The following is a 25,641-nucleotide window of genomic DNA, read 5'->3' on the forward strand; positions in this document are numbered from 1 at the left end:
GCAAATACCCCATTTCAATTAAGGTCACATTTGCAGATACCAGAGGCTAGGACTTGGACATATTTTTTAGGAGTCGGGGGACACAATTCAGCCCACAACAATGTGAGTACAAGAGTGCCTGATGTCCTGTTGAGTCAGATTTTACCTTGTTACAAGTGTTATGGGAGCAATCCCTGTGATGTAATCTACAGTTCTCTCTCTCCCTTTTTCTTTTCTTTTCTTCTTCTTCTTCTTTTCTTTTTTTTTATGAGATGGAGTTTTGCTCTTGTTGACCATGCTGGAGTGCAATGGTGCAGTCTCAGCTCACTGCAACCTCTGCCTCCTGGGTTCAAGTGATTCTCCTGTCTCAGCCTTCTGAGTAGCTGGGATTACAGGCATGCACCACTCGGCTAATTTTTTGTGTTTTTAATAGAGATGGGGTTTTACCATGTTGGCCAGGCTGGTCTCAAACTCCTGACCTCAGGTGATCCACCTGCCTCAGCCTCCCAAAGTGGTGGGATTATAGGTGTAAGCCACCACACCTAGCCTACTTCTTGACTTCTTTCTTCCCCTTCTGTAGTTTTGTTAACTCATACTAATTGGTCATCTCCTGCATATTAGGCAGAGTTCTAGAAATCAGTGATGGAGTGCAGAGACCAGACAGACATGGTTTCTGCCTCTGAGACTTACGAGTTATGGGGGAAAGAGACAGCAGCCAAAGAACCACATAAATATATGTCAAATGGCAACTGGAACAATTGGAAGGGGAGCCCTTCTGAATATGCGGAGTGACAGCTTGAACTGACCTCCCAGGGGAACAATTCTAAGGCCGTAAAGACCAGTCTCCAGCCATAGAGTGTATTTCTGCTCTGTAAGCATCAACATCTTCTAGTCTGCAAGATACAGGAAAAGGAGAGATAGAAGGTCATTGATTTACTTGGGTCCATGTATTTGAAACCGTCTGCTTGAGAAGCAGGCGAATAGGGAATGAGGGTAACCAAGGGTTAAAGTGTAAGCAAAAGAAGAGCAGGTGCAGCCAGTTCTAGGCAAGATTGGGCAGCATACAGGCCACATCCTCACTCCTGAAACAACAAGATGGAAATTTCCACTTCAGCCTCTGATTGACCACAGGCCAGGTCTCCACTTCAGCCTCTGATTGGTCATGTGCCATCTCCACTTCAGCCTTTGATTGGTCCTGGGGCAATCCTTCATAAGGTGTAACCAACTGGAGCCCTCTAAAGGGCACAAAGTGGGTGTTACCAAATTCTTTTAGCTTAATAAGAACCCTTAAAAACATTATAATTGGAGCTTTTGAGCTGCTTGTTCAAGCCTGCTCCCACTCTGTGTACTTTTGCTTCAATAAATCTGTGCTTTCATTGTTTTGGGTTTTTTTGTTGCTTTATTTGTATGTTTTGTTTGATTCTTTGTTCAATGCACCAAGAACCTGGACAACTCACAGTCAAGCATTTCCATCCCGTAACAGTTGGAGAATGAGCCTGCGTGACAGGCCTTCCATTTAGCAGGTGAATCTCAGCTGCTACGCAAATCGTCAAAGCCGGAACTTGGAATGTGAATATAGCCATGAGAGTGCCTCAGCAAGGAGCCATTATGAGGTACCGATAAACTGACCACCCTATAAAAACCAAGGGGGCCAGGAAATTATAAATGGTTCAGCAGCATCCAGGGAAGTGGGAAACACAAACCTGAGATTTTCTATGGGGACTCTTGAGCAGCCTTGGGGGAGTCACAACCAGTGGTGAGGGGCTACAAAGGCAGGGGGTACATGGTGTTTGAGGATAAATGATAGGCTGAACCTGGGCAGGGTGGGGGAGGGGACTTCCTGGGAAGCTATGCTCATGCTCTGTTTCCCAGGCCCATGAAGACAAAGCTGTCAAAAAATAAAAAATAAAAAAATAAGGCTTCCCATCCACACCCATATAATACTATGAATGGGTCTCAGAGTTTGGTGTCAAAACTCACCAAAACATACACTTAAATGGGTGCATTTTATCATATGTAAATGATATCTCAATAAAGTGAATTTTCAAGATGCTGGTGATAGCCCTCTTTGTTTTTGTTTTGTTTGCTTGTTTTTGTTATTTCAAAAGAAGGTCTTGCTCTGTTGCCCAGGCTGAAGTGCAGCAGTGTTATCTTGGCTCACTGCAGCCTTGACCTCCTGGGCTCAAGTGATCCTCTCACCTTAGCCTCTCAAGTAGTTGGGGCTATGGATGCATGCCACCATGCTCAGCTAATTGCTTTACAATTTTTTGTAGAGACAGGGTCTTGCTATGTTGCCCAGGCTGGTCTCAAACTCCTGGACTCAAGCAATCCTCCCAGCTTGATTTCCCAAAGTGCTGGGATTACAGGCATGAGCCACCATGCACAGCCCCTCTTTGTTTTAATTCTGGGTGTCAAAGCCATGGTAGAAGCCTTTCTAATCTTGCTCAAGGGTCATTGGATCCTATATTATATAATGTCAGGGCCTGGAGAGAATCCCAAGACAATTGAGATCAAACACATCATTTTATGCAGGAGGTGACTTAGTCTCAGGAGAGACAGCAAGGTCATAGTCACAGCAGTCAGAAGGATGCACCATAGATTGGAAAAATCCAGAAGGTGGGACATGGGTGGAATGGCATGCTCTTAGACAATCTAGCCTATGTGCTGAAGTCAGAAGTTAGATCTAAGGTCATTCGATTAATCAGATTTTGGTCCTGAAATTCCCGGCCGTCCACTTCCTTCTGTCCTTAACATGTTCTGTGAACACTCAGTCACTGCTACAGTCATACACAGATTGCATTTATTTTCATATCTCTTTGCAAAGGTTCTTCTGCATTGGGTGTCTTAATGTGTTCCATGATCTGGGTCTATTTAGGATCAAACTCACACTCAGAAACCGGGGTGGGGCCAACGTAATGAAATGGAGGAAATTATAAGCCAGGCGTCATAGTCTGGAGCATAGATCTTCAAACATCGGTATGTATCAAAATTAAAGTGCCAATCCCTGGGATTCATGTCCAGATATTTTGATTTACTAGGTCTTGGTGTCCGGGAATCTGCACTGATAACCCACACCGCAGGTGATTCTGATGGAGGTGGTTCCAGAACTAGAGTTTGAGAGTCGCTGTCCTCTAGCAACCTCTGGATTAAACACAGGAGAAAACAAATAGACCTGGGTTGTTGACTGACCAATGAACTTTCAAGGTAACCCACATTCAAAATATTCTATATTTTTTAAAGGATGGTGATGGAAAAGAAACAATGACCATAAAAGCCTGTCTTGAACACAGACTTATTTGTGGCAGTTTTCAGGAGTGTATTATTTTCTAGTGATGGAGGGATTTTTAAAAATTCTGCTAAGCCTTCTTTTGAGTCACTCTCTTGAGATATAATTCACATACCATATAATTCAACCATTTAAAGTGTACAATTCAGTGGTTCCAGTATATTCAGAGTTGTGTAACCATCATCATCAACTTTAGAACATTTTCTCCTCCCTCCCCAAGTCCTACTCCCATTAGCAGTTACTCCACATTTCCTCCCACCCCCTCCACCCCTAGGCAACCACTAATCTACTTTCTGTCTCTGTAGATTTGCCTATTCTGGACATTTCATATAAATGAAAGAAAATGACACAGCTTCTTTCGTGAGTGGATTCTTTTGCCTAGCATGTTTTCAAGCTTCATTCATGCTGTAGCATGTATCATATCACTATTTCATTTTGTAAATTGCCAAGTAGTATTCCTGATGATGGATTTTAAGATGGAACTTCTCTTTTTTCACAAGTTGAACACCTATCTTTCCTCTAGAATAACATTTTCACAAGTTGAACATCTATTTTCCTTCTAGAACAAGAGGCTTTGTAGCAGATAGGAATGTCAGATGCACTGCAAAGACTTAAGAATGTTATTCAAGGCCCAAGTGACCTTTCCAGCCTCATCTCCATCAATTTTGCACTTCCTTCCATGATGTTGTAGCCACACAAGACATCTCTGGGCTCTCCCCTACTACTCTCTGGTCAAAATAACATGGATTCTTGTCTGTGCAGTGAATGCCTCCTCTAATTCTGAGCTCAAGCATCTCCTTGCCTGAACCTTTCTCTCGTTTTTGCCCCTCATCCTGATTGTAGATCTTTTTTTCATTGTGTGCAATGATGGGTGAAGTCACCACCCTCTAGGCTGGTGACTTCTCCAAGAGAGGAACTGAATTTTCTTAATTTTTGTATTCTCAGTGCCTAACTAGTTCTTGGCAAGTATGGGGTATTTGGTTGAGATTTGTTGAATGACTGAATGAGTGAATGAATGAACAAGTAAATGAAAGCTACAGAAGCCAGCATATATAGAATAAAAGTCACTTTTCCCTGCAGCTTTTAACGTAGCCCTTTAACGTATCCAAGGATGCTGAGCAAGAGACTATATAACGTAACTCCTTCTGTTTGAAATGGCTTGTTTGCAAAAGAGTAAAAATGACAATTTAAAGAATATTAAACTGCGTAAGCATGAAAAACAATCTGCTAACAGTGGTTATCTCTGGGGGAGAGTTTAGAAGAGCTGGGGATGTTTTCACTTTTTCTTTCATTAGAGACTTCAAAAGAAGAAAGGTGGTGTAAAAATTGGTGATTTTTTTCTTTTATGGTTTTTGGGGATTTTTTAAACATAAAAATTATAAAAAGTAAATAAACAATAAGAAGCAGAGAAAAAGGGATGTCTGCACATTGTTGGCGGGAATGTAAAGTAGTATAGCCACTATGGAAAACAGTATGGATGTTCCTCTGAAAATTAAAAACAGAACTACTATATGATTCATACGAAATTTCTATCTCAGTTTAAGCCGTTGCTAGTTTGGGTCTCTGTTACTTACAGATGAACCTAATTCTAAGAAACACAGATGCTTTAGACTCGGATCTGAGTGCCAGGCTGGCTCTGGGTGACTTGTGGCAAATCACTTATCCCTTCTGTCCTCAGTTTCCTCATCTGTTAGAGGAGAATGAAAAAACTTACCTCAGGGGATCACTGTGAAGTTTCAAAAGCACAGTGCCTGGCACAGCAAGGGCATTTAATAAATGACAACTCTTGCCATTATTATTAGCAATAATGATAACAGCAATAAACAGGAAAATGACAAATCAACATATATGAAGGTCCCTTTTATCTGTGACAGACTTTGCATCCGATTTGATTTATAGCCTGTCCGCTTATGCTGGGTGGCTTCACATATTGATTATTTGAAAATCATGTGGCTTAGCCCTAGAATGGAGGCTCATTTAATAAACTCCACTTATTGGGTGATTATGCAGAAGACAGCTGCAATGACCTCCGGGACAGAGAAGCCTGATGATAACAGTAGCTACCGTTTATTGAGCCCTTACTATGAGCTACCACTTAGTCTCTAACACAATCCCATGAGATCTTTTAATTCCCATTGTACAGATGAGAAAATGAGGCCAGATAGGTTAAATGCTTTAAGATAGGTTAAATGCTTTAAATAATCAGTAAGTGGCTTATTCAAGATTCAAACTCAGGTTTTCTGAACCAAAGTTAGTGATCTTTTCATTAGACTAGTTGCTGCTCAAGCTACAAATAATATGGTGTTAAAAAAAAAAAAAAAAAAAAAAGAGGGGCTGGGTATGGCTGCTCATGCCTGTAATCTCAGCACTTTGGGAGGCCGAGGTAGGCGGATCACTTGAGGTCAGGAATTCAAGACCATCCTGGCCAACATGGTGAAACCCTGTCTCTACTAAAAATACAAAATTTAGTCAGGCATAGTGGCAGGCACCTGTAATCCCAGCTACTCAGGAGGCTGAGGCAGGGGAATCGTTTCAACCTGGGAGGCGGGGGTAGCAGTGAGCCGAGATCATGCCACTACACGCCAGCCTGGGTGACAGACTGAGACTCCATCTCAAAAAAAAAAAAAGGAGGAGGAAGGGAGGTAACAAAAGGTACTGGGGCTTTAAAGAAAGGTCAGCAGTTTTCCAATTTTCACATTTGATGACTCATGTAATTCCCCAGTGTGTCCTCAAAGTGTTGGAATGAAGTACGGTAACTTCTTGCTGCAGTCACTCATGCCAGGGAGTTCTGTGAAATCTGGGGAGGGGTTACCTCCAGTACCCAACGATACTGACCAAGGGACTATCAGTTGTCCCTCTACGTCCAATCTTCCTTCTTCCAAAGTAAAATGATTTTTCATGGAGCATATATTAATTGATGCCTAGAATCAACTATGTTTCCCATCCTTGCTTGCAGCAAAGGGTGGCCATGTGTCTAAGTTTTGGCTAATGAGATATAAGTAGGAAGTTTTATGTACAACTTTGGGGATGTTTCTTTAAAAGGAGTGGGCATGCTCTTCTCCTTTGCTTTTCCCTTTCTGCTGGTTGGATTGCAGATGTAATGGCTGGGGCAGCCATCTTGGCAATGAGATGAACATGGAATTTGTGGTAGAAGACACAGATAGAAGGAGCTCGAGTCTATAATGCTGTCGTAAACCATACCGGCTTTCAACTACCTTACTAGACTTTTTGTGAGAGAGAGAAAAAATTTTCTATCTAAGTTTAAGCGATTGCTAGTTTGGGTCTCTGTCACTTACAGCTGAACCTAATTCTAACAAACACAGATGCTACCCTACCGTTCATTACCCTATCCTCCCTTTCAGTAGCCCCCAATTCCTTTTTGGGGGAATTCTGTCACCAAATTAGATGCCTTTTAAAATGGACACATTGTATTGTACATATTTGTGCAGTATAATTTGATGTTTTGATACATATGTATTGTTTAACGATCAAATCAGGGTATTTAGTGTGTCAATAACCTTGCCCATTTATCGTTTCTTTGTGGTGAGGGCAATTACAAGCCTCTCTTCCAGCTATTTGGTAATCTACAAAATATCTTACTTTTAATTATCCTCACCCAACTGTGCAATAGAACACCACACTCATTTCTCCTATCTAACTGTAACTTTGTACCAGTTAATCAATCTCACCCTTTCATCCCCTCTCCCACTCCCTCCCCAGTCTTTATTAACCATTGTTCTATTCTTTGCTTCTATAATAGCATCTGTGTTTTTTGTTTTTTTTTTAGATTCCACATATGAGTGAGATCATATGATATTTGTTTTTTCATGTCTGGCTTATTTCACTTAACATGATGTTCTCCAGGTCCATGTTGTCAAAAATGACAAAATTTCTTTCTTTTTCATGGTTCAATAGTATTAAATTATATTTATATATATATGTGTGTGTGTGTGTGTGTGTGTGTATGATTTTCTTTATCCATTCATCTATTATAGGACACTTAGGTGGATTTCATATATTGGTTATTGTAATAGTGCTGCAATAAATATGGGAGTGTAGGTATCTTTTCAATATGCTAATTTCATTTCCTTTGGATAGATACTCCATAGTGGGATGACTGAATAATATAGTAGTTCTGATTTTAATTTTCAGAGGAACATCCATACTGTTTTCCATGGTGGCTGTACTACTTTACATTCCCACCAACAATGTGTAGACATTCCTTTTTCTCAGCATCCTCACCAACATTTGTTTTTATTTGTCTTTTTGAAACTATCTAGTCTAACTGGAGTGAGATGATATCTCATTGCAGTTTTGATTGCCATTTCCCCAATTATTAGTGATGTTGAGCATCTGTTCATGTAACTGCTAGTCATTTCCATGTTTTCTTTGGAGAAATGTCTTGTAACGTCATTTGCCCATTTTAAAATAAGGTTTTTTGTTGTTGTTGAGTTGTTTAAGTTCCTTATATATTCTGGATATGAATGTCAGATGTATAATTTGCAAATATTTTCTCCCATTCTGTAGGTTGTTTCTTCACTCTGTTTATTGTTTCCTTTGCTGTGCAGAAGCTTTTTATTTTGATGTAATCCCATCTGTCTACTTTTCCTTTTGTTGCCTGTGCTTTTGAGGTCTTATTAAAAATTATTTGCCCAGCCCAACGGCATAAAGCATTTCTCCTACGTTTTCTTCTAGTAGTTTCATAATTTTGGGATTTACATTTAGGCCTTTAATCCATTTTGAGTTCATTTTTGTATATGGAGTGAGGAAGGGGTCTAGTCTCATTATTTTACATGTGAATATCCAATTTTCCTTGCAACATTTGTTGAAGAGATGATCTTTTTCCCAGTGTGTCTTCTTGGCAACTTTGTTGAAAATCAGTTGGCTATAGGTGCACGAATTTGTTTCTGAGTTCTCTGTTCTGTTTCATTGGTCTATGTGTCTATTTTTGTGCCCATAACAGGGCACAAAATACACTACTATAGCTTTGTAGTATATTTTGAAGTTGAGTAGTGTGATGTCTCCAGCTTTGTTCTTTTTGCTCAGGATTGCTTTGGCTATCTGGAGTCTTTTGTGGTTCCATATGAATTTTAGGATTGATTTTTCTATGTTTGTAAAAAATGTCACTGTTCTTCTGATAGGGATTACATTAAATCTGTAGATCACTTTAGGTAGTATGGTGGTTTTAACAATATTAATTATTCCAATACTTGAACATTGTACTTTTTGTGCAGGAATTTAAGAAAAATTTTAAAAATTAAAAAAATTAAAAACCCAATACTTGGACATGAGATGTCTTTCCATTTATTTGTGTCTTAATTGTTTTTTTTTAATCAATATTTTATAGTTTTCAGTGTGGAGATCTTTCATCTCCTTGGTTAAGTTTATTGCTCAGTATCTTAAATTTTTGTAGCTGTGGTACATGAAATTTTTTTTTATTTCTTTTTCAGATAGTTTGCTATTAGCATATAGAAATGCTACTAATTTTTATGTATTGATTTTGTATCTTGCAAATTTACTGAATTCGTTGATAAGTTATAACTTTTTTTGGCGGAGTCTTCAGGGTTTTCTGCATGTAAGATCATGTTGTCTGCAAACAGGAATAGTTTGACTTCATCTTTTTCAATTTGTATGTTTTCTATTTTTTTTTTTTTCTAGCCTAATTGCTCTGGCTAGGACTTCCAGTACTATGTTGAATAGGAGTGATGAAAGTGGACATCCTTGTCTTGTTCCTGATCTTAGAGAAAAAACTTTCAGCTTTTCCTGTTCAATATGTTCTTAGCTTTGAGTTTGTCATATCTGGCTTTTACAGTGTGGAGGTACATACCTTCTGTAACAAATTTGTTGACAGTTGTTACCATAAAGAAATGTTGAAAGTTATCAAATGCTCTTTCTGCATCTGCTGAAATGATCATAAGATTTCTGTCTTTCTGTTAATATGGCATATCACATTTATTAACTTGCATGTGTTGACTCATTCTTACATCCGCAGGATAAATCCCACTTAGTCACAGTGAATGATCTTTTAAATTTTCTGTTGAATTTGGTTTGATAGCATCTTGTTGAGAATTTTTGCACCTGTATTTACCAAGTATACTGGCCTGTAGTTTTCCTTTTTTTTTTTTTTCTTGTGTTTACCCTGTATTGGAATCAGGGTAATGCTAGCCTCATTAGGTCCTGGGCTTTTTTTCAATGGCAGACGTTTTATTATTGATTCAATTTCCTCACTCAGTATTGGTCTGTTTAGATTTTCTATTTATAGTTTAATCTTGATAGGTTGTATGTGTCCAGGAATTTATCTATTTCTTCTATGCCCTCAACTTTTTTGATATATAGTTGTTCATCATAACCTCTATGATTCTTTTTATTTCTGTAATATTAGCTGTAATGTCTCCATTTCCAGCTCTGGTTTTATTTATTGGATATTTTCTCTTTTTTAAGTTGGTCTAGCTAAAGGTTTGTTGATTTTGATTATCTTTTCAAAAAGCCAACTCTTCTTTTGTTAATTTTTTTGAGTTTTCTTTTGTTCTCCAATTCATTTATTTTTGCCCTGAGCCTTATTATTTCCTTCCTGCTACCAATTTTGGGTTTAGTTCTTATTTTTTTTAGTTCCTGGAAGTGCATGGTTAAACTCTTTATTAGAAATCTAGTAAGGGTTTATTAGATAGATAAAAAAGATGACGTAGGTGTTTATTGCTATGAAATGCCATCTCAGAACTGCTTTTGCTGTATTCCATTTGGTTTGATGTGTTTCCATTTTTGTTTATCTCAAAGAATTTTTAATTTTCTCTTTAGTTTCTTCATTGACGTATTCATTATTTAGGAGCATGTTGTTTAATTTTCATGTATTTGTAAGGTTTCCAAGGTTCTCTTGTTGCTGATTTCTGGTTTTATACTATCGTGATCAAAAATCATACCTGATATAATCTGTCTTCTTAAATTTGTTAAGACTTGTTTTGTGGTCTAACATATGATTTATTCTGGAGAATGTTCCATGTGCAGTTGGGAAGAATGAGTATACTGTAACTGTTGAATGGAATATTCTGCAAATGTCTGTTAGGTCCATTTGGTCTATGGTGTCATTTAAGCCCAAAGTTTCTTTGTTGATTTTCTGTCTGGGTAATCTCTTCATTGTTAAAACTGAGGTGTTAAAGTCCCTCAATATTATTGTATTGCAGTCTATCTCTCTCTTTAGATCTAATAATATTTGCTTTACATATTTTGGTGCTTCAATGTTGGGTGCATATATATTTACACTTGTAATATCATCTCATTGAATTAATTTCTCTATCATTATATAATGGCCTTCTTTGTTTCTTTTTATTGTTTTTAACTTAAAGTCTATTTTATCTGATAAAAGTATAGTCACTCCTGCTCACTTTTGGTTTCTGTTTGCATTTTTTCTATTCCTTTCAGTCTGTCTTTAATGATGGGGTAGGTCTCTTGTAGGCAACATATAATTAGGTATTGTTTTTAAAAATCCAGTCAGCCACTGTATATCTTTTAATTTCAGAATGTAATTCATTTACATTAAAGATTGTTACTGAGTAAGGACTTACTCCTGCCATTTTGTTGACAATTTTCTGGTTGTTTTATAGATCTTTTGTGCTTTAATTTGTCTCTTGTTTTCCTCTGTGATGTGGTGATTTTCTGTGGCACTAAGCTTTGTTTTCTTTCTCTTTCTGATTTGTGTATCTACTGTAATTTGTTTCTTTGTGGTTACCATGGGGCTAACATAAAGAGTCCTATAGTTATAATAGACTATTAAGCTGATAACAACTTAATTTTGATCACATAAAAATCCTCCAGAGGGCCAGGTGTGGTGGCTCACGCCTGTAATCCCAGCACTTTGGGAGGTTGATGTGGGCAGATCACAAGGTCAGGAGTTTGAGACCAGTCTGACCAATATGGTGAAACCCCATCTCTACTAAAGATAAAAAAATGAGCCAGGTGCAGTGGTGTGCACCTGTAATCCCAGCTACTCAGGAGGCTGAGGCAGGAGAATCACTTGAACCTGGGAGGCAGATGTTGCAGTGAGCTGAGATTGCACTACTGCACTCCAGTCTGGGCAACAGAGCAAGACTCCATCTCAAAAAAAAAAAAAAAAAAAAAAAAAAGAATCCTCCAGACTCCACACACGCACACACAATTTGTATTTTGTTAGCCTTACTTTACATGTTGGTCTTTTGCATGTTCCTTAGCCATTAATTGTAGTTGTTGATGTTTTTGACCTTTTTGACTTTAAACCATCATACTAGAGGATTTAAAGATTTACACAGCGCCATTACAGCATTGGGGTATTCTGAATATAACTATGGATTTACATATACTGGTGAGCTCTATACTTTCATATGTTTTCATGATAGTAATTATCATCCTTTTGTTTCCAGTTGTAGTACTCTCTTAAGCATTTTTTTTTTTTTGTCACACCTGTCTATTTGTGATGAATTCTCTCCATTTTTGCTTATCTGGGAAGGTCTCTACTTCTCCTTTATTTCTAAAGGAGAGCTTTGCAGGATATAGTTCACTTAATGGTGTCTCATAAGTCTTGTAGACTTCTTCATTCTTTTTAACTTCTTTTTTGTCTCTGACTGGGTTATTTCTAAACACCTGTCTTCAAGTTTAGAAATTCTTTCTTCTACTTGATCTAGTGTGTTGTTGAAGGCTTCATTTATTTTTGTTTCATTCATTGAATTCTTCAGTTCCAAGGCTTTTTTCCCTCTATTTTAATTGATATACAACATTTGTAAATATTTATAGGGTACATGTGGTATCTTGATAAATGAATATAGTGTTCAATAATCAATTCAGGATATTTAATATACCCATTACTTTAAACGTTTATTATTTCTTTGTGTTGGGAACATTTCAAATTCTTCAGCTCCAAGATTCTGTTCCCTCTTTTTTTATTGATACATAACATTTGTAAATATTTATGGAGTATGCGATATTTTGATAAATTCATACAATGTGTAGTGATCAATTCATAGTATTTAGGATATTCATCACCTTAAATATTTATTATCTCTTTGTGTTGAGGACATTTCAAATCTTCTAGCTACTTTGAAATGTATAATATATATGCAATATTTTGAATATACAATAAATTGTTGCCTATAGTCACTCTACTGTTCTATCAAACACTAGAACTTATTTCTTCTATATAACTATATTTTTGTACCCATTAACCAACCTTTCTTCACCTACCTCCCACCCTTTCTAGCCTCTGGTAATTATCATTCTACTGTCTCCCTCCACAAAATTAACATTTTAAGCTCTCACATATGAGTGAGAACATGTGATATTTGTCTTTCAGTACCTAGCTTAATTCACTTAACATAGTGACCATTGGTTTCATCCATGTTGCTGCAAATAATAAAATTTCATTCTTTTTTATGGCTGAATAGTATTCGATTGCATATATATACACCACATTTTCTTTACCTAATCATCCAAGATATGGTTGATTCCATATCTTGACTATTATAAATGGTGCTGCAGTAAATATGAGGGTGCAGGTAACCCTTTGATATACTGATTTTCTTTTATTTGGGTAAATACCCAGTAGTGGGACTGCTGGATCATATGGTAGTTCTATGCATTTTTTGAGAAACATCCATACTGTTTTCCATAATGAATATGTTAATTTATGTTCTCTCCAACAGTAAATTTCCTTTCCTCTGTCTCTGTACCAGCATTTGTTATCTTTTTTGTCTTTTTGATAATACCAGTACTAACTGGGGTAAGAAGATACCTCACTGTGGTTTTGATTTGCATTTCCCTGATGATTAGTGATGCTGAACATTTTTTCCTATACCCATTGGCCATTTGTATGTCTTCTTTTGGGAACGGTCTATTCAGATCTTTTGCTCATTTTTTAATGGGATTATTTGTTTCAGCTCCAAGATTTCTGTTTTGTTCTTTCTTTTTTTGAGACAGGGTCTCACTTTGTTGCCCAGGCTTGAATGCAGTGGTGCAATCATGGCTCACTGCAACCTCAATCTTTAGGGCTCAAGTGATCCTCCCACCTCAGCATCCTGAGTAGCTGGAACTACAGATATGCATTGCTACATCCAGCTAATTAAAACAAAAATTTTTTATAGCGATATTGTTTCACTCTGTTGCCCAATTTGGTCTCGAACTCCTGACCACAGGTGGTCTTCCTGCCTCAGCCTCTCAAAGTGTTGGGATTACAGGCATAAGCCACTGCACCCAGCCCTGGTTCTTTTAAAACATCTATTTCTTTGTTAAATTCCTCATTCAGATCATAATTTTTTTGTTTTATTGAATTATTTGTATTATTTGGTATATTCTTGAATTTCTTTAAGATTATTATTTTGAATTCCTTTTTAGGCATTTCATAAATATCCTTTTCTTTGGCATCTGTTACTGGAGGCTTATTGTTACTCTGAGGGTGTCACATTTATTTGCTTTTTCTTGTGTCCCTATGTTGATATCTACACACTCTGTGGAACAGTTACTGTTTTCAATTTTATGGAATAACTTTTATAGAATGAGGCTTTTCCCTGTAAATGGGCCGTAGGCTGTCAGTTGGGAATGGTGCACTGGTTTTGGTTCTAAGTGGACTGAGTCATGTGGTCTCCATACAGATTATTTAGATATGACCTTTGTCGGCAATGTCTGCAATTGTGTCAGTGGCCTTGGCTATGGGAGTTTTTGACAAAGGTAACATAATGTTTCTGGGGCCTAGGGCATGGAGGTGGTTGTTGGGCCAGGTATCTGCAGGTGTGGTGGGTTGACAGGCTGTGTAGTGGGCTCTCTTGGAGGATGGGCCCCCCACTGGGCTGACTTTCGGGGTAGGTGTGGGTTTAGCATGCCAGGTGGCTGTGAGGGGTTTCTCTGTGTGATGGGACCACCTCTGAGCCAGCTCTTGGTCTGGGAGTAGGCTGACTGCTCGTGCAGGGCAGTAGCCCCAATTTCTATTAGTAGTTTCATGCAGTTTTAGAAAGTCTTCACAGGGTGGAGCATATGACCTAGACTAAACCAATCATAATATTTTATTCCTTCAGCTACAGTGATTGATTCGGGGATGGATTTGTGACCTAAGCTTGCCCAGTCAGAAGGAATCTTAGGATTCTTGCAGAGATTGCTGAGTCAAAGACATGCTCTTTTGCTATGGAAAGTATAGCGTGTGCATGTGAAAATTGGAACCGTGAATATCATCTTGCTATGATGAAGGAAACCTGGCTGAGAATGAAGCTGACATAAGGAAGTAAAAAAAAAAAAAAGGTACAATGATAGACAAACAGAATGAGAGTCTTGATCAAATTATGCCTAAAATCTGTTACTTTCTGTGTTCTTCATATTTGTGAACCAATATGTTGCCTGTGTTGTTTGCTATTACTTTTTGGCCCTTATATTCTAAGTCAGGCTTGGGATGGATTTTCTTATTTGCAGCCAATTATATCCTAATTGAAAGAGACGTCCTGATATGGTTTGGTTCTGTTTTCCTACGCAAATCTCATCTCCAATTGTAGTCCTCACGTGTCAAGTGGTGGAGGTGATTGGATTATGGGGACGGTTTCCCACATGTCATTCTTGTGATAGTGAGTTCTCACAAGATCTGATGGTTTAAAAGTGTGGCACTTCCCCCTTCACTCTCTCCCTCCTGCCACCATGTAAGACATGCCTTGTTTCCCCTTCATCTTCCACCATAATTGAAAGTTTCCTGAGGCCTCTCCACACCGTGAGGAACTGTAATTTTCTTTATAAATTACCCAGTCTCAGATAGTTCTTTATAGCACTGTGGAAATGAACTAATACACGTCGCTTCACCTTCTACTACATAGAGAGCTAACAACAACAAAAAGAGGAAAGTACTTTGATAGCTCTTCTGAAGGAAGGTAGAGTTACAGATTGAATCAGAGATATCATTTCCTCTGTGATCCTTCCCTGATGTCCCCAGGTCTGGGCAAAGAGCCCTTCTTGGTATTCCCATAGCTCCTTTTCATTCTCATCTCTTATAGGAAAGGGAGTCTTTAGCATAATACATCATTGCAATTATGCTATGAGAGCCAATCAGTATCAGCTAGAAGTTTGCTTATCTTGTGTTCAGTTCATTCTGAGGAAGTTAAGAGAATTACCGTGAAGAAAGGTATCTGCCATTTTTCTTTCAGGATGAAGCCAGGAATAACAAAACCATGCCTTTGACCATGGAGGGAGCTGAAAGGATGGAGTCAAGGCCTTGAGGAGACAGCAGAGAGGCAACCAAAAGAAGATGGCAGGCAGCCAGAAGAAGGCACATTCCTAGGTACCCATTTGAGGGAATCCAATGGGGGAAAGTAAAGAAATCTGGATGTTTTAAGTGTGGTGATCAGATTATGCTCTTTCTGGCCAAGGACTAGGACAAGGCCATCCAAGTGCAGAACAAAATGGTGGGTTTGCATTTGTTTGCTGTCAATCTCCCTTATCAGGTCAACTCCATGAGGACAAGGATCATAATGGCTTGGTCGCCATTATCTCCCCACAGCACAGCACAATGCCTGGGACATATACTCTATAAATATATGTCGGATGGATGGATGGTTGGTTGGTAACTCTCAGTTTATATCTTTGGGCTGAGTATTATAGTTAACAACACAATTTCCCAGAGTGACTCAGTTAAAGTTGAGCTTCTTTTATGCAAACTCTCCTTCCCTGTCCTTCGCTGAATTTCACTGACAGACCATGAAAACTCAGAATAGAAGGGGATAATGTTGAGGCAAATCCTATAATGTCAAGGCAAATCCTATCCCCCATCTAGAGTCCAGGGAAGGAAAATAATCACTTTACTAAAGTCTGGAGTTCTAGTTCCTCTGTGTGATGGTTGATTTAAGGTCAACCTCTGCTTGACTTAAGGTCATGATGTATTATTTTTTAACATCTTCTTTATGGGCCACACTCATGAAAATGTCCAAACACAAGAGAAAGATGATACCTTGTTCTCTTGCTCCACATGTACATATATCTGATTGACATTCAACATTCACTTAAACTGTGATTCAATGAGCATCTACTATGTGCCATGCCCTGGGCTCAGCCTTGGGAATAGAATAAAGAACAAGACACAGCCTCTATTCTTACCTAGTTTGTAATCTAGTGGGGGATGACAAGCCAATGATGATGATATAGCACAAGACGCAGAGGCAGAGGTTGCGGTAGGAGCCCACAGAGGAACATTGAAGTCAGCTGGTGGGATTGAGAAGCACTTCCTGGAAGAAGTTTTGCCTAAGCTAAGCACCTGGAAAAGCACTGGCCAGGTGAAATGGGTACAAAGGAAAGGAATGTTTCAGGAGGAAAGTGGGAGTGGTGATTGGAGGGTGACTGTGCCAGAGTGAAGAGCTGGGGTCAAGCATTTTAGGGCCTTCTAAGTCATGCTTAGCATTTCAGACATCCTAAGAGCAGTGTGTGCTGGAGTCACTGGGAAGTTTTAATATGGGAATAATATCACATATGGCCCATAGAAACTTCCTCTGGGGCAGTGTGGAAGGGAGATAGGAGAGGTCAAGGTTGGAAATGAGGACACCAGTTTGACGGGTATTTTAACATAAGCACAAGCACTCACTAGGGTCCAAGCATATGTGCTCTCTCTCTCTCTCTCTCCCTCTCTCTCTCTCTCTTTCTCTCTCTCTCTCTCTCTCACACACACACACACACACACACCCCTCAAAGATACATGCAAACAGCACCAAACTATGCCCACCACTGGGGTTAGAAAACAATGTCTTAAGCTGCTCCATTTCCTAATGCCTTAATTTTCTCATCTGTAGAATGGGAACAGCTGCAACTGTCCCTCAGTGTCTCCCAGGATTGCTCAGAGAGTGGAAATGTCATATGGTGAAAGCCTTTGCAGCTCAGTGTGGATAAGTGCAAAGAGTTATTTCTTCCTGGCCCCTTTTCATTTCATCCAGTCCTTCAATTCCCGGCATCTGAAGCGTCTCTGGGAATTGCAGATGGAATAAGACATTCTGGATGGGCCAGCAGATCTTCAGAAAGTCAGGTTTTAATTAGATTTCCACTCAATCTCAAAGTCCCCTACTCTAGTAGGGAAATTGAGGTCTTACCTCTAGACACTATAACTGAGAAACTATAAAATTGGCTGGAGACTCCCAGGCAAGGGTAGGAAGCCCTCTGGCTTGGGACTCTTTTGAAGGGATGATTCCACTGATTGGAGAGTGTTCACACTCTTGGCTGTGGAGTACCTGTGTGAGTCTCCTAGGACTTCTTAACAAATTGACACAGACTAGGTAGCTGAAACAACAAAATGTATTTCTTATTCCGGAGGCGTCTCCTCACTTTATAATCTAGTCGGGAATGACAAGCCAATGTTGATAATATAGCACAAGATGCAGAGAGGCAGAGGTTACGGAGGGAGCCAACAGAGGAACATCAAGGTAGTAGCAGGATTGGTTCCTTCTGAGGCTGCCCTACTTGGCTGTCATCTCGGTGTCTTCTCACATGGTCTTCCCTCTGAGCATATCTGTGTCCTAAGCTCCTCTTCTTATAAGGACACTAGTCATAGTGTCCACCCTGGTGACCTCATTTTTACTTATTTAGCCCTTTAAAGACCCCATCTCAAGTACAGTCACATGTGAGGTGCTAGGGGAATTTTGGCAGGAGTGGGAAACAAAATTCAGCCGATAATAATTCTCAAATGGTCTATTTAGATAGTGGATATAAACAAACAGTGAGGAAACCCAAAGACTGTACACATTGCTGCTGAAGTTTATCCTCAGACGAAGAGTCCTCAATTGAATAGATTTGCTGTCATCTCAATTGTGGCAACATCCACATTTTCCTGTTCTTTATCTCAGCTCCGAGGTGCTGCTGCAGAAAAGAGCTGGTCTACCTTCAGTTCTCTCCTTCTTTACCACTTTGCAGAACAAGTTTTGCTATGGCAACCACTGGCTGGGAAGAGATAACCCAGGGGGTGCCAGGGTCAGCTCATGTTCTTCTCTCCTCATTTCTTGGACAGCTCTGTTGTGCTTCAGCTGCTGGGTAAATCCCCAGAGAGGAGCTTTTTGCTAATAATTTTGTGTGTGTGTATGTGTGTGTGAGTGTGCACCTGCATGCATACATGTGCGTGTACGTGTGCATGTGTGCCTGTGTGTGTATGTCTGTGTGTGTGTGTGTGCATGTGTCTGGGCAAAGTGGTACTTTCAAGAAAGTAGCCAAATAGAAGACAGGATCACCCTGGTGAGGGAAGCCATTCATTCATTGACCAATGGGTCACACTTGGACTCTCTGTCTCAGACCAACCCACGTTTCTAGTGACTGTGCAACCCTTGGCAGTTTTTAACAGGCTCCTCCTGCCTTCCCAGCAGATGGGAATCATATTCTGCAGACTTCAAATCCTCTTGATTCTCTCTCCTCCAGGTTTTGAAGGCAGATTTTATCTATTATGCCTCTGGGGCTTTGGTGTCTGGGCCATTCACAGCTATGCACCTGGAGACCCCTGAGATGTATCAGGAGCGGCAGTTTGTCATGGGAAGAGGAGGCAGCAACGTGAAAGCAATGTGAATTTTTGCTATTCGAAAGGGCACATGACTCACTGAGTCATCTGCCTGAAAGCCATCTTCAGTGTCCCCTGGACCTTGAAGACTGTGGGAGGCAGTGTTTGTGGATGAGAGAGGGGGCATTCAGAACAGAGATCTGTTAAAGTCTCCTAGCACAACTCAGGTCCTCCACCTTGGGGGCTGTCTCGGGTGGTCCCAAGCATCCTAAAGCCTCTGGAATCTGCCCTGAACATCTGGATTTCCTGCTAGGGTCTTCAGTTTGCCCAATGATGTGTCCATGGCCAGCTTTGTGCAAAGTTTGCCGTTCCAGCTCAGTTGCTCTGCTGCAGTTTACAAAACTTGCTAGTGGACAGATACAGCCTTGAGCAGTCCCTGTGTTTTCTCAGGGTGTCTGTCAAAGATGTGCACACAGAATTCAACAAAGTTCCAGTTCCTCCTTCGGGAGGATAATAATTTTGTGTGTGTGTATGTGCGTGCATGCATGCATGTGTGTGTGTGCGTGTGTGCATGCACGCGTGTGCGTGCATGTGTGCGTGTGTGTGTGTGTGGCTGGGCAAAATGGTACCTTCAAGAAGGTAGCCAAATGGAAGATAGGATCACCCTGAAGAGGGAGGCCATTCATTCATTGACCTTATCCTTGAGAAGCCAGACGTGGTACCTACAGAGGCCAATTTAGATCTCCAGTTGTTTCTCTACTTCCCTATTGGCCCTATTTGTATATTTCTAGCATGCCTTTTCTTTATTTGTTCATTCACTCATTCCTTTATTCCACAAATATCTATTGAGCACCAATGATCTGCTAAGTATGGCTTAAATTTACCCTGGGAACACAGAAGTGAAATAAACAAAACTCCTGCCCTTGTGCTTATATTTTAGTGTGAGAGGGAGGGTGAGTGGATGGAGGGAGGTAGGTCTTTGCATCTGGGTTTTCATGGATTATAACAAATTTTCACAGCACTTTAAATTCCATGATAATCTCTAACTGGAAAAGCAATCCCTTCAATACATACCTCCCACCACTTCATCCTGAATCTCTGTCCTGGATTGTGAAGGGATGACAGACATGGCAATATGCTTTTATGTATTTTCCTTTTGCTTAACTCAGGGCTTTTTAACCCATTCTGTGCTCCCAGATTCCTTTGGCGGTCCTATGGACCCCTTCTCAGAATGATGTTTTTAAATGAAAAACATAAAATACATAGTGCTATGAAAAAACACCAATACTTTGAGATGCAGTTCTCAAAATCTTTTTAAAGGTTGTGATATTATAACGTATGTGCCCTTGTATTAACACATTAAATAACATGATTTAGTAGTGGATTTCATAACAACTGTGATTTCAAAGTATGGATGAGCATAAATGATATTTTGAAATATCTGTAACACCTGCGACATGTTATGAAAATACCCCTGATTTCTATTGGTGACCAAGTCCTAGGTACTGCAAATAGTTCTGTGGTTTGTTGTCACTGTAATAATCTGCTAGGTCTGCCATTACAAAGTCCCACAAACTGGGGGGGCTTAACAGGTGTGTGTGCGTGATTTGGCAAAGTGATACCTTCAAGAAAGCAGCCAGATGGAAGATAGGATCATGTTTCAACAGAAATGTAAGACAGTACATTTCTGTGGTTTAAGCCCCCCAGTTTATGAGACTAGCCCAACTCTATTACTAGGGTCTTTGCTTTAAACCCAAAGGAGTGTTTCCTCAATTGTATTCAAGTACAAACAGAAAGGTACTTTGAGTTCTGGAGGCTCAAAATCCAAGATCAAAGTGTTGGTAGGGCTATGTTCCCTCTGTAAGCACTAGAAAATGACCAAGATAATACAACAATCACACATACACCTCATACATAGGAAAGAGAGGTGGGCATTGTGTTTGTGAGAAACAGAAGGCTCCGACGAGCCCAACCCTGGTACTAGAATCTTACTTTTTCCTTGATAGCCCCTACATACCTCCCTCACTCTCAGTTCTCTGACAAACAACTATAGCAACCTCAAGTGACCCAATCTTCTAACACTGAAATCACCCAGGATATTATGGAACCCTAGGAATACATGGTGAAGGGAAACTACCTCCATTTTTAATCTAAAAGACAAATGTCATCATGTCACCCCCTGGTACTACTCCTTGACCTTCTCATTGCTTTCAAAAATCCTTAAGGTAGCTTTCAAGGTTCCTTATGACTGGCCCCTGCGCACCTTCCTGGCCTCATCCCACTCCTCACTAACCCCCGAGATGGTCCAGCCACCTGCCTTCTCACAGGTCATTGAACACACCCATCTTTCTGCCTCTGGCTTTAGCACATGCCATTTGTTCTGCTGTGTTTCAGAAGCTTTAAGAATTTCTGAAAGATATCAGGATGATATGGTTTGGCTGTGTCCTCACCCAAATCTCATCTTGAATTGTAGTTCCCATAATCCCCACATGTCATGGGAGGGACCTGGTGGGAGGTAATTCAATCATGAGGGTGGGTTTGTCCCATGCTGTTCTTGTGACAGTGAGTAAGTCTCATGAGATCTGATGGTTTTATAAAGAGCAGTTCCCCTGCACACGTGCTCTTTCCTGCTGCCATGTAAGACGTGCCTTTGCTCTTCCTTCACCTTCTGCCATGATTGTGAGGCCTCCCCAGCCATGTGGAACTGTGAATTCATTAAACCTCTTTTTCTTTATAAATTTCCCGGTCTTAAGTATTTCTTCATAGCGTGTGAAAATGGACTAACACACAAGGGAATGCACTTTTCTGGCCTCTGAATTAGCAAAGGGAAAGATGGTATAAAACACAAGACTTTAGAGCCCTGAGGAAGGCACTTTACATATGCGTGAGAGTCCAGTTCATCTAAAGCATTGCATTTTTGAATGGAGTTATCAGTTCTGGGCTTAAAACTTAAGTTCTGATTTACATCTGTGTTTGTGTTTGTATGTTTTGTATGTGGTTTTTGGTAAAAATAATTTATCACAGGCTTGGAATAATGAGCTCCCTGGATGTGCAAGCTTTGGAAATAGTAATCTACCTGTGCTAGGTAAACTGTGTCTGAAATGTTACCTGCTGAGACAAGAACATTCCTGGGAGGTGTGATTGGATATATTCTGTATGTGTAAGGGGTGTAGTGTGTGTGTGTGTGTGTGTGTGTGTAAGAGAGAGAAAGACTTTAGCCTAAAGGAGTGTTTCCTGAATTGTATTCCTTTTTTCACTGCTTTTAAGATTTTTGCTATATTCAACTACCATCTGTACTTACTTTCTTACAGGGATACATTTTCATAATGTTTTTCTTTAAATTGACCCATTTTTTTTAAATGTAGCTTCAACCTGAAAAGACTATCCAACAAGCCACAGACTTGGAAGCAATAATTGAAAACACATATCTAAGAAAGGTCTGGTACCTAAAATATATACAAAGAGCTCTTCAAATCCAGCTATAAGAAAACAAAGAACCCAAATTAAAAATAGGCAAAATACCTGAACAGACACTTCACCAAAGATATACAGATGGCAAATTAGCATGTGAAAAGATACTCAACGTCATATATCACTGGAGAATTGCAAATTAGAATAATGAGGGGATACCACTTCACACCTATTAGAATGGCTACAATCCGAAACACGGACAACAGCAAACGCTGAAAAGAATTTGGAGCAACAGGAACTCTCATTTACTGCTGGTGAGAGTGCAAAATGGCACAGCCACATTGCAAGACAGTTTTACACTTTCTTACAAAACTAACAGTCTTACCATATGATTCAGCAATCTCACTCCTTGGTATTTACCCACATGAGTTGAAAAGTTATATCCAAACAAAAACCTGCATATAAATGTTTATAGCAGCTTTATTCATACCTGCCAAAACTTGGTGCTAGGATGGAAATGTTTCTTATCCCCTAAATTTCATATGTTGAAATCCTAGTCCCCCGAAGTGAAAGGGGCGGGGCCTTGGGGAGGTGACTAGATCATGAGGGTGGAGCCTTCATGAGTGGGATTAGTGCTCTTACAGAAAGGCCCAAGGGAGTTTGTTTGTCCCTTACGCCAAGTGAGGATGCAGCCAGAAGGTGCTGTCTTCGAGGAATGGGCCTTCACCAGACAGTGAAGCCAGTGCTTTGATCTTGCACCTCCCGGTCTCTACAACTGTGGGAAATCAATATTTGTTGCTTATAAGCCACCCAGTTTATGATATTTTTGTCATAGCAGCCAGAACAGACTATGATACTTGGAACAAACCAAGATGTCCTTCAGTAATAGGTGAATGGATGTCTATGGTACACCCAGACAATGGAATATTATCCAGCAATAAAAGAAATGAGCTAACAAGCTGTGAAAAGACATGGAGGAACCATACATGCATATTGATAGGTGAAAGTAGCCAATCTGAAAACGTTATGTCTAGTATGATTCTGGCAATAGCACATTCTGCAAGAGTCAAAACTAGGGGGACAGGTAAAAGATTAGTGGTTGCCGGGAGTGAGTGGATGGAGGGATGAGTTAGGTGGAGCACAGAGGATGTTTAGGGCAGTGAAACTGCTCTATATAATACTGTAATGGTAGATACATGTCGTCAACATTTGTCAAAATCCTTAGAATGTACAACACCAAGAGCGAACCAAGATGTAAACTATTAACTTTAGTTAATATGAATGTGTCCATATTGGCTCATTGGTTGTAACAATTGCTATTACACTAACAATTAGTACCACATTAATGCAAAATATAAATAATAGGGGAAACTATGAGGGGAAGTAGAAGAGGATATATGGGAATTCTTTGTTCTTTCCAGTTTTTCTGTAAAATAAAATTGCTCAGAAAAAAACATCTGTTATTAAAAAAGAATATAATATCCAAGGAATCACATGGTTGATGTTCTCCTAGTTATATGTTTTCCTGCATGTGAATGCATATACAACTATTAGAATAAATACAAAGTAAGGAAAATGTGCCACCTGAAATCATCTCACCAGTAGAACTTGAACCACATACTTTAAAAACCACAGTTCCATCCCTACGTTTTAAAAGTAGTGATCCCTTCCTCATTCTCCCTGCCTCCCCCAAATAAAATCTCAGCAGGTAGACAGACTAGAATAGAGCTGCTTGGGCTAAGATGGGGAGAGGAGGCTCAGCATTCTGCAGCCCCCTCTCTTTCCACCTTATTTTCCATGACCCTCTTTCTTTAGCCCTGACAGCACCACAGAACTCTGGTGCTATCAGGAACACAGCTGAGAAACCATTGGTCTAAAGGTCAGCATATTCGGCAGAGTGCAGGATGCTCTGATTCCCATCCAAAGACCCCTGGCAACTGTAGGCAATCCTCTAAGCTCCCCTCTGCCTTGGTCGTCTCCTCTAACTGGAGCCCCCCCGGGGATCTATCTTGCAAAGGTGTGATGAAGACTCTTTAGAGACTAAGACAGATCCATGTGTCCTTGGAAGAGTCTTGAGACACAGTTATTCCAGGCTGAAAGGATGCAAGTTTAACCCTTTAATACATACTGCTTGCTGGTGGGAGTAGCAATTGGTGTGACCACCACAGAGAACAATTTGGCCCTATGGGGTCAAATTGAAGAAGGAGCTGACCCTTTGACCTGCCAATGCCTCTTGCAAGTTTATGTCCAGGTGTGAGTTCAGAAGCTCATAAATATGTTCATGAGGAACATGGTCAAAGGTTGTTATTGCAGTAGCATTTGTAAATGTGAAAAACTAGGAACAACCTGAACGTCTATCAGGAGGAGAATGGATAATGGCATTATTGTAGACTCACACAATGATATGCTAGACAGCTGTTAAAATAAACTAGATGTGTGTCAGCATGGAAGGATCTTGAAACATAATGTTGGTTGAAAAAAACCTAATTCCAAAATGATATGTATGACATGATTCTATCCTTATCAATACTAAATATACTAAATAAACTGAATATAGTTTATAGATATATATATATATAGGTAATAAATTATAAAGACATTGGAAAAATATGTATTAAATTCATGACAATAGGCAGGGAAGGGGTTCTGGGGAGGAGGAACACAAGAAATTGGGTGGCTTTACACACACATACATACACACACAAACACACTCTTACACAAATCTGGTAAGATTCTAACTTTTCTCAACTTTTGGTAAATACGTATTTATTTCAACATAGTTGTTTTTACTTTCTACATTTAAATTAAAACATTATTTTCATTTGGCTACAATCTATCAAACAGTTCGGTAGCTCTTACTAGGTATCAGAGTTTGTAACCTTCATAATAACCCCAGGAGGCACTGTTTTAGAAGGGAGGAAACTGAGGCACAAAGAGGCTAAGCCACTCATCCAAGGTAAAACAGCTGGTAAGAGCAGAGCCAGACATCAGATCCAGGTAGCCTGACACACAGTCCATCCTCTCAAGCACCTGCCATAAGGTATCCATGGCTTATAGTCTCTTATTTGGGTCCCCTACATGTATGTACCCTGTGGCCCCTCTCACGCTACCCATCTGTCTACTTTGTATTAAGCTGTGTAAGAGCTAAGTTCACTTCTCCCTCTTTGTGCGATTCCAGCTTCTGGCTCCCGGGCCATAGTAAGTCAACAGCAAGTTCTGTTGAACAATGGAATGGATGCATGCATGAGTGGCTTCAGGTTCCTGGAAGCTGCTCTGTGCCAGTATCATGCTCAGGGTCATCATCTCTGAGTCCTCCGCTGCATCTGATGTTACCCAGGATGTTGGCACTAGGTATATGGAAAATCAGCCCAATTGGTAGAAAAAAAAAAAAAAAAACCCAAATAATGTGGGATGTTTATTTCAGAAGCACTACCTTTCTTCCTCTACACATGGAGTAGATGGTCAGAGAAAATGTTAATTTATATTTTAGAAAATATCCAGGCCTCTTGCAAAT

The 25,641-nt window shown here is 39.8% G+C and overlaps 1 long non-coding RNA gene across 1 annotated transcript; it reads left to right on the plus strand.

Annotated features, from left to right (window-relative positions):
• The first annotated feature begins 457 nt into the window (after nt 1-457).
• Nucleotides 458-14,859, plus strand: LOC103880349. Its single transcript, XR_002519165.2, has 3 exons — nt 458-1,592; nt 3,018-3,183; nt 14,296-14,859. It is a non-coding gene; the product is annotated as an uncharacterized LOC103880349 (long non-coding RNA).
• Nucleotides 14,860-25,641: the final 10,782 nt, after the last annotated feature.

Source organism: Papio anubis, chromosome 18 (assembly GCF_008728515.1).
Source record: "Papio anubis isolate 15944 chromosome 18, Panubis1.0, whole genome shotgun sequence".
Lineage (NCBI taxonomy): Eukaryota > Metazoa > Chordata > Mammalia > Primates > Cercopithecidae > Papio > Papio anubis.